Source organism: Ascaphus truei, chromosome 1 (genome assembly GCF_040206685.1).
Source record: "Ascaphus truei isolate aAscTru1 chromosome 1, aAscTru1.hap1, whole genome shotgun sequence".
In the NCBI taxonomy this organism is placed as follows: Eukaryota; Metazoa; Chordata; class Amphibia; order Anura; family Ascaphidae; genus Ascaphus; species Ascaphus truei.
Genome location: NC_134483.1, coordinates 511125421 through 511137614, shown reverse-complemented (window position 1 = coordinate 511137614; position 12194 = coordinate 511125421). Strand labels below are relative to the sequence as shown.

The following is a 12194-nucleotide window of genomic DNA, read 5'->3' as shown; positions in this document are numbered from 1 at the left end:
TTTTAAGAGCATTAATATTTAAAGGTAACTGCAGAAGGTCTTCATTTTACTTCATATAAGTGCTGGCCGTTCCTTGGTGCTTTATGTATAGAGTTGCAGTACGTCCATATATACAATTCAGCTTTACATTGGTTAAATTCCTGTGGTAAAGTCAAATCAAAGATGGCAGCCAGGGTTGTAAAAAAAAACAAAAAAAAAAACAGTTTTTGAAGTCAAGTTCCTGCTATAAGCACTGTTTGTTTAAAGCTTTAAAAAAAAAAAAATTATATACTGTGTGTGTATGTGTATGTGTATGTGTGTATATATATATATATTACAGTGTTCGACAAACCTATACATTTGCTCGCCCCGGGCGAGTGGATTTAACCCCCGGGCGAGTAAATATTGGCCCACGCAGCACACGTTTGGTACTAGGTGGCGAGTAAATTTTTTTGTGTGGCGAGTAGATTTTTTGCTAATTTGTCAACCACTGTGTGTGTGTGTGTATATATATATATATGTATATATATATATATATATATATATATATATATATATATATATATATATATATATATATATATATATATATATATATATATATATTTTATATATATATATTTTATATATATATAACCAGTGGTTGACATCACCAAAAAATCTACTCGCCACACAAAAAAATCTACTCGCCACCTAGTACCAAACGTGTGCTGCTTGGGCCAATATTTACTCGCCCGGGGGTTAAATCCACTCGCCCGGGGCGAGCAAATGTATAGGTTTGTCGAACACTGTATATAACAGTATCGCCTTCCATTTTATTACAATAACATTTTTATCTTCATACCTTGGAGATAATGCACTAGGATATAGCGCACCCCCTAGTGCATTATCTCCAAGGTATGAAGATAAAAATGTTATTGTAATAAAATGGAAGGCGATACACACTTGCAAGATACACACATACAGGCATACCCCGGTTTAAGGACACTCACTTTAAGTACACTCGCGAGTAAGTACATCTCGCTCAATAGGCAAACGGCAGCTCACGCTTGCGCCTGTCAGCACGTCCTGAACAGCAATACCGGCTCCCTACCTGTACCGAAGCTGTGAGCAAGCGGGGAGACTATAGAGCCTGTTACACATGCGTTATTTACATCATTTATGCCCGTATATGACGATTGCAGTACAGTACATGCATCGATAAGTGGGGAAAGGGTAGTGCTTCACTTTAAGTACATTTTCACTTTACATACATGCTCTGGTCCCATTGCGTACGTTAATGCGGGGTATGCCTGTAGCAGGTTCACATAAAGGTATCTTTGAGAGCCTGGAAAGCCAGCTCATGCAGTCGGATAGTGCAGGCACACCGAGACTCGCTGTACCGCAGAGGCAAGATGATGTCCCACAGGCAGCGTCTCAACCAGAGTAAACGCTGATGCCGGATGAAATTGGCGCGAATGCAGGAGCCAGTCCGGTAGCCTGCACTCGTGTATTTATATTTTAGGGCTTTGTAGAATACTTTGGCAATCATAATATTATATCTTTAATATCAGTGTGTCAAGGTTATTTGACTTTTTGTGACATAGAGAAATGGGAGCGTGTTATATGGAGCAATAAATGGAGATGGGGAGAAGTTATTTGAAGAAATATATTTAACGGCAATATTTGTGCCATGGCATATTATTTTTACTATATTCATTGAGCGTCAAGTAAACCGCCAGGTGTCAGCTGGATTATACCTTCCAAAGAGATTTGTGTTCGATTTGTGCTAAATAAGTTTCTTCCTTTCGAATAGCAAACATGATGCTCTGTATGGTGCAATGAATATCTTCATATTAGTCAATATTGTTGTCATGTGTGGCACACCTGTGAGCACATGACCTGCATACGGGAAAAGGGTTAATTCACAGCTCTCTAGTTCAGGGGAGTGCTAAGTTTGACCCTGAACCCCTCTGCCTGCTCACCTCGCGCCCAAGACCCCCCCAACCCCCTACTGCCTGGTTCCGGCGGCGCGCGGGGTCATGTGACATCACGAAATGGTAACGTAACCCCGCTGCATCATTTGACGCAGTGTTACCATGACGATGTGTCGCCGAAGACCCGGTTGGAGAAGATGCTGAGGCCTCGCACGGCTCCCCGGCATTTAATTTAAATGCCTTGGAGGAGAGCGCGGGACCTCTGTAGCTGCCGTGCTCCCTCCTGGAAGTTCTCCTGCCCCTCCTGGGGGGGAGGCCCCCCACTTTGCGCACCCCTGCTCTAGCTGACCCACTTTTCACCTTCCACAAAGGTCCCTCAAATGAACAATATCTCCCCTCAATCCGTCCCAACATATCATCTGTCACGAACAGCACACAAATGAGCATGTAACTTATCTATGCAGTCAGGGTTAATACACACAACTAAACTACTCTGCTCGCCTTTCTCCTCCAAGGTGCTTCAAATGAGTTAATATTTATCCTTCCTCGGTTGCAATCTAATCCGCCGCCACCAAAAGATAACCGCAGACAAAATATGTATCTGCCAGGACCTGTTTATTAAAGAAAAACTATGCACTTGAGACACACACACCTGTTGTAGCAAAATGTGTCTGAAAATGTACTTGACTCTCCACAAAACGTGGCACCGTTTATTCAGAGCCGAAAGCATTACTTATTAAAGTAATATATTTAATATTATAAAATACAGGGCTTAGATTACAGAAAAAAACATTACAAGAACATACAGGTACAATAAATGCACACCAGTTTCTTAAAATAAAAAGATAAACAAAGAATCTAGCTTGCGTTATCATCCAACATTGAGCTGATATCCCTCTCCCGAGAAGAAATTGAGAGTTCACGTGCTCCAGCATGGACACTCCCTTAGTAGAAATCTGATTTTCATATGACAATGGTGGGACTTCTGCACTATTCTTCCCCCATTGAAACAACATAATCCCACCCCTGTTGTATATTAGCTACTTGGTTGACATTTTTATGATTTTAAGGCAGGGGTGCGCAAAGTTTCTGCGCTGCCCCCCCTTTCCGGAGAACCGGTGTCAAATGACACCGCGGGTCAAGTGACGCGTCACGTGACCCCACAGCGTCATTTGACGTGCGTTACCATGGTGACGCGTCCAGAAGCCGGCTGAATCCCGGTAAATTGAGGTTGCAGAGGCCTCGCTCGGGCCCCCGGCATTTAATTTAAATTGGCTTTTTAAAAGGTTCTGTTTATTTCTAGTGTCGGGAAGCCATATTTTAACCCCATCTCTGGCAAAGCAGATGCTGACTCGAGAACCTCAGTCTTATACAACACACACACACACACCTGGCTTGACTGGCCATAGTAACCAACGTTAACCCCTGAAGTACCAGATGGATTAAAATACTCAATATCTTCTGCCATATACATTACAATTGTTTATATTCTTTTTATGAGGGGATGAGCTCCATGGTTATGTGTGCATTGCGAGGACCACACCTTCTCTAACGCCCTTTCCATGTTAAATTATCCTGATCTTGTGACAAGGAGAAATAACACTTTCACTGTCAAAATTACCAATCTCACAATTCGGCTGGATGAAATGAAGGTAAATAAAGCACCTGGCCTCCATGGCATACACCCAATGTATCTTAAGGAGCTCTGCTCAGTCAACACCAGAATATGATGTTTAATATGAAAGTTTTTGCGATGGAGGAAGCACACAGGAGCCTTGTATGTAAGCAAACTTTACTGACTGTATTTAAATCATAAGAGCAGGCATAGACGTAAGGTTTCAGGACCAGTTGTCCTTTCCTCAGACCATACACCTGGCTTATTTATGCCTGCTCTTATGATTTGAATACAGAGTCAGTTTACTTACATACAAGGCTCCTGTGTGCTTCCTCCATTGCAAAAACTTTCATAGTATTCTGGATCCAGCTTTGAGACGCCGGGATCGACGCCGGGTGAGCACCAGTTAGGGAATTTTTCATTTACTTTATTCAAACAGTGGTGTGCCACTATCCCTATATTTTGTACTAATGATGTTTAATATGCAAGGACTCCATTTTCACAGGTTCAGTACCACAACCTTATTAGTTTATTTGAGGAGGTAGAAATTTAGACCAGGGTAATGCAGTAGATGTGGTCTATATTTTGACTTTGCAAAGGTTTTTGATCCGGTGCCACACGAGGTTAGAGTATAAAATAAAGGAAATTGGTTTGGGTGAAAATATTGGCTTGACAACTGGTTGAAGGATAGACCACGGGCATTGTCATAAATGGAACCTTTTCTGATTGGGCTGAAGTTGTAAGCGGGTTACCTCAAAGTTTAGTAAGAGGGCTTCTGCTTTTTTAGCTTGTTTATTAATGACCTTGAGGTAGGTATATAGAGCAAAGTCTCTAAATTACAGTATGTAAGGCAGGGGTGCGCAAACTGGGGGGCGCGACCCCCAGGAGGGGCGGGAGATTTTTGTAGGGGTCACGGTGGTTGCAGAGGCCCCGCGCTCTTCGGGGGATTGCGTGAGGCCTCTGCAACCTATTACTTACAGATTCAGGCGGCTCTTGACGTGTCGCCATGGCAACGCGGCGTCAAATGACACGGCGGGGTCACATGACCCGTGGCTTCATTTGACGATGGGAACTGAGGTAAGGGGGGCATGGGGGGGGCGCAGCTGCGAAAGTTTGCGCACCGTGATGGAAGGTACTGTAGTAAAATCAGAGCAGGATGTGATTTCTCTACAGGAGGATTTGGGGATAAATTATATATATTCTGAAGCAACCTATGGGGATTTTCCTTTCGAAACCGTCCGCTTTGGACTATATAGAATTTACCCCTTAGAGTAGACGCTTGGGCAGGTAATGGCAGGGGAGGTTTAAAAGATAAATATAAGGTTGTTCATTTGGGACGCAAGAACAAGCAGGCTACCTACAAATCAAATGGTACAAGATTAAGTCAGTCCTTGATGGAGAAGGATTTAGGAGTACTTGTAGACAGTAGGCTTAGCAATAGTGCCCAATGTCAGGCAGTAGCTGCAAAGGCTATCAGAATATTATCATTCATAAAATGCTGTATTGATGGAAGGGAAGATAGCATCATTTTGCCATTGCATAAATCTTTAGTAAGACTGAATCTTGAATATGGAATACAGTTTTGGCCACCTCCAAAATGGAACTACACAAAAATGCAGAAGAGTCACCAAAAAAACTATAAAAATAAACTTGGAAGGGACTTTCCAACTCAAGGACAGTACAAACGATACAGGTTCATCCCTTGAGAATGGAAACAAAAGAAAACAGCGCACAACGCCAAATAGTGAAGCAAATTTTACAATATATTATCAATTAAAGGGGTAATAAATCTGCGTACATAATAAAGGTTGGTAAAGTGCATTTAGTGTGTTTCACACTGATTACCACTCGGCAGCTGTTGTCAGGAGAGGCTGGTGCTTGCTTCTCTCAGGTAGTGCCACTCCGTTGGTTCTGGGGCAGGGTTCTTGTCTGGACTTCTCATCCGTCGGTACTTTGCTCCCAAGGGAGTTTCCCTTTAAGCAACCAGGCTCCGCTGCAGGTATTGGTGCTCAGTGGGACCACTCAAGCTTCCAAGCCGTCTGGAGCAGCTCATGTAGCTCAACAGATGAATCCTCTGCACGGAGGTTAAACCGCAGCTTGCAGGGGCACACTCGGCGTGCCGCTCCGTCGCGGGACGCTGCGTGATGATGTCACTGTCTCCGCAGCATTGATGGAATCGGCAGGGAGGTAAATAAAGTATTGCAAAGTCTCTCAAAAAGGCCCAAATCAGCACACAAGAATGATAATAGCAGGGCAAAGCCAATGAATAGGCAAATAGCAAATATAAGGCAATAGAAATATGTCATCCAACGCGTTTCGTAGAATAAACTACTTCAGGAAATAATTAGGCCATTACCCAGAGGTCTTATATACCTCACAAAGATACCTTATTGGTTGACCAATTAAAAGTAAACCAATCATCTAAAATAGGTAATGGTCAGTGTGATAGGGAAGATGGGTAATTTACTTTTAAAACAACAACTTTATTATCAAAATCGAAAAATACATATTAAATTGAAACCTACACATAAACAAAACCAGGCATAAATAATTAAAAACATGCTGGAATAAAAGAAACACAATATTAGTAACTTAAAATAGACACCATCATTAAATATATATAAAAGATGTAACTAGAAATATAGAGTAAAGCAAAGCAGGGAAAACAGAGATACAATGATTAGTAGCACATCCCCTGGGTTCAAAGGGGGGAAGGGCTAGAGATTTAATAAAGTGCCCAAATATCCACATCCTCATTTAACCCTTTAGGGGACATAGTATCTAACTTATGTATCCAATAAGTCTCTTTAGAAGACAATATTTTGACTCTGTCCCCAGCTCTCCTATTTACAGGAATAAACTGAATCCCCTTAAAAGTGAGACTAGACGGATCTTTATTATGGTGTACCAAAAAGTGTCTGGATACACTGTGTTTTTCAAAACCATTTTTAATATTTATGACGTGTTCCTGAATACGGACCTTAAGGCTGCGTTTGGTTCTGCCTACGTATTGATACCCACACGCACACTCCAATAAGTAAACAATATGTGTGGATGTACATAAAATAAAGTCATCAATATTAAAAACTTCCTTTGTGATTTTGGAATAAAATGTATGTTTGTCAGGATGTCATCCCTTGAGATACAGTATAAGGAAAGGAGGTTTACCAGCAGCAAAAGGAAAGGCATGTTTTTTTAAATCAAATTTTATTATATATGCATAAGGACTGATGGCAGATACAGTAGATGCATTTAAGGAAAGGCTAAACCTCTTTTAGAAATAAAAGTATACAGGAGTATGCCAAATAGGTTAAACGTAGTGTAGTATTGATCCAGGTAGAAATCTTGATTGCTATTATTGGAGTCGAGAAGCATTGTTTTTTTTTTATCTGCTTATGAACATAATTGCCCAATGTTTTCCTGCGGTTTTTCGTTTGCCTTTCTCTGGATCAATGTAACTATATACATTTTAAGATCTTATGAGTACTTAGAGTTTTCCAGAGCTTGAACTCTCTGGACGGGATTTGGCACTGAAGCAAAAAAATTATAATAATGAAAAAATAAAGGCAATATTCTAAAAGTAAAATCTATTTTAAAATGTGTAAACGGGCATGGATTTTAAAAAGCAATTTAATAGATATATATTTTTTACAGTATAGTTTTATGAAAAAAATATCTCAAAGGATTTGCATTGATTACATATTTACTGTGGTACAAAGTTCCATTAAAAAGCAGTAGGATAATGTCTGAGTTACAAGACTAATCATGTTAAAAAAGCTGGCAAACCTCTTTTAGAAAGGCTTACCGTATATGTAATTTAAACTGCTGAAATGGCAAAAAAAAAAATTAATAAAAAGGAAATACAAATTGGAGAGATACAGCCAGTCCGCAGGTTATTTAATAAAGTGTTACCTATCTGTCATACTGTGACTGCTGCATCCACACAGAAAAACTGTATACCGTACACACTGCATGCACGCCACCACGCTGTGTACTTGCAGACAAGCAGACTTCTGGTGAATCTCGCCTAAGAGGATATTGTGAACAAGAAACTGAAGTCTTTACATGCCCCCAGAGTCCTTTGCACGTGTACTGTGACTCACGCCTCGTTCTGCTGCTCAGACACGCTAATGAGGAAATACCTAGGTCCTATGGCATGTCTGACAAATACCTGGGCTGGTATATACTGTACTTATCATCTTACAAAAAAAACCACATGTGGATGTAATCAGAGATGCAGTTCTGTTTTTTTTTTTTCTGATTTCATTGACGTCAGAAAGAAAAACAAGCCCTCTAGAAAGAAACCGCCAGTCTTTGTAAGCTGTGGTATTGCTTTAATGTGTTTTTTTTTGTATCTGTTCATAACGTTTATTGAAACAAACATTATTACTTGGCAATCAAATAACAGAACTGTACAATTTGTATTTGCAAAAACAAAATGACGGGGGAGCGGGGAGATTGAGTGTCCGATGCCATACAACAAATATAATACATAAGCAAAAATATATAATATACATACATTGATTAATCAATTCAACAGAGGTTCCCTTATATTTTAAACTAATACATTAAAATGTTAGTACTGTATTATATTTGTTTATTGAAAAATATAGACTATACCACAGCAATAGTAATTTTTTTTCGTACACGGGTTAATTGGGTGTTGGTTTCCCAAAGTCACTACATTTTTATCAGGTTATACGGTATGAAGCCACAATACATTTTTAAAGGATTCTGCCATTTCCAACGGGTTTATACAACATATGAATAGATGAAAGCAATAAGTAAGTCAAGCTTACCCCAAAAAACCCCTGTAATGTCCTAGAACCTTCTGCAAGCAACTAACTACTCTAGCTACTTACAGGCATACCCCGCATTAGCGTACACAATGGGACCGGAGCATGTATGTAAAGCGAAAATGTACTTAAAGTGAAGCACTACCTTTTTCCCACTTACCGATGCATGTAATGTACTGCAACCATTATATACTGTACGTGCATAACTGATGTAAATAACGCATTTGCAACAAGCTCTATAGTCTCCCCGCTTGCGCACAGCTTCGGTACAGGTAGGGAGCTGGTGTTAAAGAAGTGTACCTGTTCCGGTGAGGAGAGGCAATTCAGCGGGCACCACAAGGCAGAAGAAGAAAGTTGCTGAAGCTGGACTGTGCTGTATAACAAATCCTTTAATGAAGCATGGTTAAAAAGAGGGGGGACGCATACCCCTGCGCCTCTAACGCGTTTCACCCGCAAATTGGGCTTTTTCAAAGAGTACATTACCCGTGTGCAGGCCATTGATATACCGGGAGTTAACCGGATGTGACGACATCCAGCCAATGGGCTGTGAGTATGTCGCGAGCGGCATGATGGGATTCCAAGCTCACTGCCTGACGGCGCCAACACGGAGTGAACCGGAAGTGACGTCATCCAGCCAATGAGCTTGTGGACTGCCGCAAGCTGCATGATGGGATACTGAGTCCTGGCTGGATGACAATCGCGCGGCACCCCCGGGCATCAGTGTAGCTGGTGTTGCTGTTCAGGACGTGGTTGCCTATTGGGCGATATGTCCTTACTCGCGAGTGTACTTAAAGGGAGTGTCCTTAAACCGGGGTATGCCTGTACCCCGCTCTTTCACTTTGGTACCAAGTGTATTCCCAGCGCTAAAAGCGGCTGTAACGCAGCGTATAAATCCCGCCTCATCACCACCGTAAGGCCGGATTCTACAGGTCGTTTCACTGAAACAAATCTAATTTAGATTAAACAAACGAAAAATGAAAGTAGATCAGCGGGCACTGCAGGCAAAAATGATGAGGCTGGACTGCGCTAAAAAAAAGCCTTTATTTAACCATGGGCAAACAGGATAAAAAGAAGGGAGTCCCCTCCTGATAGCTCTAACATGTTTCACCCCTGTGTTATTTAGATTAGGTTCAGTTTACTTCCCCGGCAGCAAACAGCACCTTTTTGGACTTTGAGCGAGGTTCTGTACCAATTTTTGCGTTTCATTGAAAGCATCAGAATTTGGTCACAGTAAAAAATAAAAAAATAAAAATTAGGCTAAGTTCGACTTCCGTCAGTTAATACAACCCAGCAGTGTCGATGTTTATGCTGCGGATGCCAGACACTTTAAGATAAGTGTCAGAGCAACTATATATAAATGTTGTAAAAGTGTGTGGCCTTGGACAGAAACCATTCTTAAAGCAACAGTCCGCCCCCAAAATTGATTATATATTTGAAAAAAATCTTTGCTGAACTGGGGGTTGGGGGTTCTGCCCTGGTATGTTGTACCCTGACGTCTGGGTAACACCCACCACCCCAGATATATGGGGGGGGGGGGGGGGGTTGAGCCTGGCTTTGGCACACCATAAACGACAAATATGGCTTCTGGGTTTCCGGTGAAAACACGCAATGTAATCTCCCGATGACGTTCGAGCCCAGACCCTGCTGCAATTTTATGGCATGGTTTTTCCTGGAAGCGGAACAGAAGAACCTAGGGGTTCTCGGACGTCGCAGGAGCACGGAGAAACTCCTGGGGGACCCCTTGATTCAGGTCAAAAAAAAATAATAGCTAGGACAGCAATCATCCACACCTTTATCTCGGCCGCTCCAGAAATCAGCAAAACAGATTACATAGAACCTCTGTGTTCTTCTGAACAAATATTCCTTTATTTCATCTGAATACAAATACTGTATACTGGGACATGTCCAGCAGCCATGATTATCTTAAAATAATGTTAAAATCTTTCGCAAAGAGACCACTCTGGTGTAATTTTATTCGAATTTTTATAAGAAAAATAAATAGTTATGAGGATAATATCCTTTTTTTCTTTTTTCTTTTTTAACAGTTTAAATGTAATTTTTTCTTGCTAATGCTTCTCAGAAATAATAATAATAATTTACAAAAAGCATTTTTATCACAATGTAACATATTAAACTTAAACCTTTTCGGACAGAGGGTCACCAATCTTTTTGTGCCCAAGGGCACACTGGAGAGTTCAGGAGTGTGGTGGGCACCAACCAATTAACACTCACACACACACAGTACACAAAATACACTTACCATTGCGGGGAGGCCTCCAGTGGCACGCTGGTCCCGTTTGCGGATGAAGAAGTTGGGCCCAAGTTCCGGGTAGGTCAGAATATCGACACTAGAGAGAGAGGCACATGGCACTGCGGCAAGCTCACCGGCAGCCGTCTAGCTACGAGTAGCTCGTGATCGATGTGTTGGAGACCCCATATCTACGCCGTATTATTAACTGGTTGACCAGTCAATCGCGGGCACTCACAAAAAGCTTGGCGTGCGCCATGGTGCTGCATTGGGGACCGCTGCTTTAGTGCACCTTGAATGCACGTGTTCGTCATGAGAGCCGGTGCTGTGGCCCTTCTCACGGACCCTGAATGGGCACTATGCATGTTTTGTAGGGGTATAGCACGATCAATGCTCTATGAGAGAGCTGTCCACGATCTGCACTGAAGGAGAAGACTTTACCCTTCCGTCGACATCACCGGAGAGGGGGGTGCGGGGGGCTGTCATCCACTGAGAGCCAGGACACTGAAGGGATTAATATATTTTCCTTTGGGTCTGCTAAAATTCATGCTTTACAAGGTACATAGGAATATATTTTTCACCAATGATTACCTTACCAACAAAGAACAAAAGGAAAAGAAGAGCAAATTTTGCCGGTAGGTTGTAGAATCGGCAGTCTTTTCACCAAAATAGATAACTAGACTATTGTGTATCGGTGTGGCCCCCTTGCAGATGCACTCACCAGAACATGCTCCTACTGTCTCTCTACGTTCTTCCTACTTACCAATTAGTTTGTAAGCTCTTCAGAGCAGGGACTCCTCTTCCTAATTTTGCTTTTATGTCTCGGGCGCTTATTCCCATTCGGGTTATATTATTATGCCACGTGTATTACTGCTGTGAAGCTCTATGTATATAAATGGCGCTATGGTATATAAATAAAGACGTTCATAGTGAAATCCCTCCAAAGCAATGGTTTGCAATGGAACAATTACATGACATGCTTCTGTCATTAGCTCACTTTGCACCTTTTAAAAGTGAAATCGAAATATACTAACTTTTATATACACATTTATCTAAATATTTATTGGCATAACTATTCAGTTTATTGGTAGTACTTGTACCATGTGTCTAGCTGTGAATTAGTACGGCATTTTAGCACTGTGTAAAAACGATGCATAGAATTATATTGTATACTTGTTCTTTCCACCTATAAGTTTGCAGATGATACCTGGGTCTGTATTACCGTGGGCAGAGCACAGTGCAGGCTGTAGGCTGGGCACGCAAACGGTTTGTAATGGGGTGAGGGATTTGTAAGTATTGTTTAAAATCTAGGAAGATGAAAGGGCCTTTGTTATAATGGGAAACCGTGAGTCCACGTTCTGTTCTATATAGCAGCAGTAAAACGGGAGCCTTGTAACACATCAGTGCTGTAATGTTCCTTTTACACTCGAACACCTGTCTCAGTTTCACGGCTGAGGATGGGTATTCTGCACGGTGGCGAAAAGTCTATTGGGAGAGCGGATGTATTGGAAACCCGGCGAGGGGTCCGGTGGCTGTGCGAGAACAGGCTCACAAATAGCATAGCTTAATAGATCTCTTCTTGCCCTTTCTATGGTTGTGGTTTTTTTTTTAAATTAAATCTGATAGTTTAAGGAGATATA

At 41.6% G+C, this 12194-nt stretch overlaps 1 protein-coding gene across 6 annotated transcripts in view; it reads left to right on the top strand.

The window, feature by feature from the left end:
* The window catches only part of GRK4 (G protein-coupled receptor kinase 4), a 186055-nt gene that overhangs the window by 7543 nt on the left and 166318 nt on the right, over nt 1-12194 (top strand). The gene's annotated exons all lie outside the window — the stretch shown is intronic.